Source organism: Corvus brachyrhynchos, unplaced genomic scaffold (genome assembly GCF_000691975.1).
Source record: "Corvus brachyrhynchos isolate BGI_N302 unplaced genomic scaffold, ASM69197v1 scaffold309, whole genome shotgun sequence".
In the NCBI taxonomy this organism is placed as follows: Eukaryota; Metazoa; Chordata; class Aves; order Passeriformes; family Corvidae; genus Corvus; species Corvus brachyrhynchos.
In genome coordinates, this window is record NW_008240227.1 from 5723 (window position 1) to 10385 (window position 4663).

The 4663-nt window shown below is 49.6% G+C and overlaps 1 protein-coding gene and 1 long non-coding RNA gene across 2 annotated transcripts in view; one reads left to right on the forward strand and one right to left on the reverse strand.

Annotated features, from left to right (window-relative positions):
• The window catches only part of LOC103622942 (zona pellucida sperm-binding protein 3), a gene marked incomplete at its 3' end in the record, with an annotated part of 13187 nt that overhangs the window by 310 nt on the left and 8214 nt on the right, over positions 1 to 4663 (reverse strand). The window lies entirely within an intron of this gene.
• LOC108449346 lies at positions 7 to 3244 on the forward strand. The gene is made up of 2 exons (XR_001865510.1): positions 7 to 342; positions 2965 to 3244. It is a non-coding gene; the product is annotated as an uncharacterized LOC108449346 (long non-coding RNA).

Genomic DNA, 4663 nt, shown 5'->3' on the forward strand with positions numbered 1-4663 from the left:
CTCAAAAGGTCCTCAAAGTGTCCCCAAAATGTTCCCAAAATGTGCTCAAAGTGACCCCAAACTGTCCCCAAAGTGTTCCCAAACTGTTCTCAAAGTGACCCCAAAAGGTCCTCAAAAGGTCCTCGAAAGGTCCTCAAAGTGTCCCCAAAGTGTTCCCAAACTGTTCTCAAAGTGACCCCAAAAGGTCCTCAAAAGGTCCTCAGTGGCCCCCAAATGTTCCCCAAAGGTCCTAAAAATGTCCTCAAAATGTCCCCAAAGTGTCCCCAAAAGGTCCTCAAAGTGTCCCCAAAAGGTCCTCAGTGTCTGAAAAGGTCCCCAAAGTGTCCCCAAAGTGTTCCCAAGGTGTCCTCAAAACGTCCCCAAAGTGTCCCCGAAGTGTCCTCAAAGTGACCCCAAAATGTTCTCCAAATGTGCTCAAAGTGACCCCAAAAGGTTCTCAAAGTGGCCCCAAAAGTGTTCTCAAAGTGGCCCCAAAATGTTCCCAAAGTGTCCTCAAAGTGACCCCAAAATATTCCCAAAATGTGCTCAAAGTGACCCCAAAAGGTTCTCAAAGTGGCCCCAAAAGTGTTCTCAAAGTGGCCCCAAAATGTTCCCAAAGTGTCCTCAAAGTGACCCCAAAATATTCCCAAAATGTGCTCAAAGTGACCCCAAAAGGTTCTCAAAGTGGCCCCAAAAGTGTTCTCAAAGTGGCCCCAAAATGTTCCCAAAGTGTCCTCAAAGTGACCCCAAAATATTCCCAAAATGTGCTCAAAGTGACCCCAAAAGGTTCTCAAAGTGGCCCCAAAAGTGTTCTCAAAGTGGCCCCAAAATGTTCCCAAAGTGTCCTCAAAGTGACCCCAAAATATTCCCAAAATGTGCTCAAAGTGACCCCAAAAGGTTCTCAAAGTGGCCCCAAAAGTGTTCTCAAAGTGGCCCCAAAATGTTCCCAAAGTGTCCTCAAAGTGACCCCAAAATATTCCCAAAATGTGCTCAAAGTGACCCCAAAAGGTTCTCAAAGTGGCCCCAAAAGTGTTCTCAAAGTGGCCCCAAAATGTTCCCAAAGTGTCCTCAAAGTGACCCCAAAATATTCCCAAAATGTGCTCAAAGTGACCCCAAAAGGTTCTCAAAGTGGCCCCAAAAGTGTTCTCAAAGTGGCCCCAAAATGTTCCCAAAGTGTCCTCAAAGTGACCCCAAAATATTCCCAAAATGTGCTCAAAGTGACCCCAAAAGGTTCTCAAAGTGGCCCCAAAAGTGTTCTCAAAGTGGCCCCAAAATGTTCCCAAAGTGTCCTCAAAGTGACCCCAAAATATTCCCAAAATGTGCTCAAAGTGACCCCAAAAGGTTCTCAAAGTGGCCCCAAAAGTGTTCTCAAAGTGGCCCCAAAATGTTCCCAAAGTGTCCTCAAAGTGACCCCAAAATATTCCCAAAATGTGCTCAAAGTGACCCCAAAAGGTTCTCAAAGTGGCCCCAAAAGTGTTCTCAAAGTGGCCCCAAAATGTTCCCAAAGTGTCCTCAAAGTGACCCCAAAATATTCCCAAAATGTGCTCAAAGTGACCCCAAAAGGTTCTCAAAGTGGCCCCAAAAGTGTTCTCAAAGTGGCCCCAAAATGTTCCCAAAGTGTCCTCAAAGTGACCCCAAAATATTCCCAAAATGTGCTCAAAGTGACCCCAAAAGGTTCTCAAAGTGGCCCCAAAAGTGTTCTCAAAGTGGCCCCAAAATGTTCCCAAAGTGTCCTCAAAGTGACCCCAAAATATTCCCAAAATGTGCTCAAAGTGACCCCAAAAGGTTCTCAAAGTGGCCCCAAACAAAAAGTGCTCAAAGTGACCCCAAAAGGTTCTCAAAGTGTCCCCAAAGTCTTCCCAAGGTATCCTCCAAGTGACCCCAAAATGTTCCCAAAATGTGCTCACATTGACCCCAAACTGTCCCCAAAGTGTTCCCAAACTGTTCTCAAAGTGACCCCAAAAGGTCCTCAAAAGGTCCTCAGTGGCCCCCAAATGTTCCCCAAAGGTCCTAAAAATGTCCTCAAAATGTCCCCAAAGTGTCCCCAAAAGGTCCCCAAAGTGTTCCCAAAAGGTCCTCAGTGTCTGAAAAGGTCCCCAAAGTGTCCCCAAAGTGTTCCCAAGGTGTCCTCAAAACGTCCCCAAAGTGTCCCCGAAGTGTCCTCAAAGTGACCCCAAAATGTTCTCCAATCAAATGACCCCAAAGTGTCCCCAAAGTGTCCTTAATGTGTCCTCAAAGTGTCCCCAAAATGTCCCCGAAGTGTCCCCAAAGTGTCCCTAAAGTGTCCCCAAAAGGTCCTCAAAGTGTCCCCAAACGTCCCCAAACGTCCCCAAACTGACCCACTGAAGTCGATGATGGAGCAGTGGGGCGAGATGAGGTGTCACCACCTTCTGACCCTATCCCAGACCCCAAAACATCCCCAAACACCCCCAAACTGACCCGTTGAAGTCAACGATGGAACAGTGAGGTGCCACCACTGCCTGGATGCCCCCAAGACCCCAAAACGTCCCCAAAATGTCCCAAAACATCTCCAAACTGACCCGTTGAAGTCAATGATGGAACAGCAAGGTGGCACCACCTCCTGGATGCCCCCAAGACCCCAAAACGTCCCCAAAACATCCCCAAACGTCCCCAAACTCACCCGTTGATGTTAACGATGATGTAGTGGAGCAGGATGTGGTGCCACCACCTCCTGACCCTATCCCAGACCCCAAAACATCCCCAAACGTCCCCAAACTGACCCGTTGAAGTCGATGATGGAGCACTGAGGTGCCACCACCCCCTGGATGCTCCCTTGACCCCAAAATGTCCCCAAATGTCCCCAAATGTCCCAAAACGTCCCCAAACTCACCCATTGAAGTCGATGATGGCGCAGTGGGGTGGGATGAGGTGTCACCATCCCCTGACCCTATCCCAGACCCCAAAACATCCCCAAACGTCCCCAAATGTCCCCAAATGTTCCCAAATCCCCAAAGTGTTCCCAAGGTGTCCTCAAAACGTCCCCAAAGTGTCCCCGAAGTGTCCTCAAAGTGACCCCAAAATGTTCCCCAAATGTGCTCAAAGCGACCCCAAAAGCTCCTCAAAGTGTCCCCAAAAATGTTCCCAAATTGTCCTCAAAGTGACCCCAAAAGGTCCCCAAAAGCTCCTCAAAGTGACCCCAAAATGTTCCCGAACTGTCCTCAAAGTGACCCCAAAAGGTTCCCAAAATGTCCTCAAAATGTTCTCAAAAGGTCCTTAGTGTCCTCAAAATGTCCCCAAAAGGTCCTCAAAGTGTCCCCAAAAGGTCCTCGAAGTGTCCCCAAAATGTTCCCAAAATGGGCTCAAATGACCCCAAAATGTTCCCAAAGTGTCCCTAAAATGTCCCCAAAATGTCCCCAAAAGGTCCTCAAAGTGTCCTCAAAATGTCCCCAAAGTGTCCCCAAAGTGTCCTCAAAGTGTCCTCAAAGTGACCCCAAATGTCCCCAAAAGGGTCCCCAAAGTGTCCTCAAAGTGACCCCAAAATATTCCCAAAATGTGCTCAAAGTGACCCCAAAAGGTTCTCAAAGTGTCCCCAAAGTCTTCCCAAGGTATCCTCCAAGTGACCCCAAAATGTTCCCAAAATGTGCTCAAATGACCCCAAAATGTCCTCAAATGTCCTCAAAGTGTCCCCCAAATGTCCCCAGCTCACCCGGAGAAGTGACCAGGGCTCAGCACTCACTGGGTGTCCCCCTGACCCCAAAAGGTCCCCAAAATGTCCCCAAAGTGTCCCCAAATGTCCCCAAAGTGTCCTCAAAAGGTTCTCAAAGTGACCCCAAAATGTTCCCTAAATGTCCCCAAAGTGTCCTCAAAATGTCCCCGAAGTGTCCCCAAAACCTCCCCAAAGTGTCCCCAAAATGTCCCTCCTCAAAAGGTTCTCAAAGTGACCCCAAAATGTTCCCTAAATGTCCCCAAAGTGTCCTCAAAATGTCCCCGAAGTGTCCCCAAAACCTCCCCAAAGTGTCCCCAAAATGTCCCCGAAGTGTCCCCAAAGAGCGCCCCCAAACTGACCAACTGAAGTCGATGATGGAGCAGTGGGGCGAGATGAGGTGTCACCACCTTCTGACCCTATCCCAGACCCCAAAACATCCCCAAACACCCCCAAACTGACCCGTTGAAGTCAACGATGGAACAGTGAGGTGCCACCACTGCCTGGATGCCCCCAAGACCCCAAAACGTCCCCAAAACATCCCCAAACGTCCCCAAACTCACCCGTTGATGTTAACGATGATGTAGTGGAGCAGGATGTGGTGCCACCACCTCCTGACCCTATCCCAGATGTGGGGCCACCACCTCCTGACCCTATCCCAGACCCCAAAACATCCCCAAACGTCCCCAAACTGACCCGTTGAAGTCGATGATGGAGCACTGAGGTGCCACCACCCCCTGGATGCTCCCTTGACCCCAAAATGTCCCCAAATGTCCCCAAATGTCCCAAAACGTCCCCAAACTCACCCATTGAAGTCGATGATGGCGCAGTGGGGTGGGATGAGGTGTCACCATCCCCTGACCCTATCCCAGACCCCAAAACATCCCCAAACGTCCCCAAATGTCCCCAAATGTTCCCAAACGTCCCAAAACGTTCTGAAATGTCCCCAAACTGACCCGTTGAAGTCAATGATGGAACAGCGAGGTGCCACCACCCCCTGGATGCCCCCCAGACCCCAAA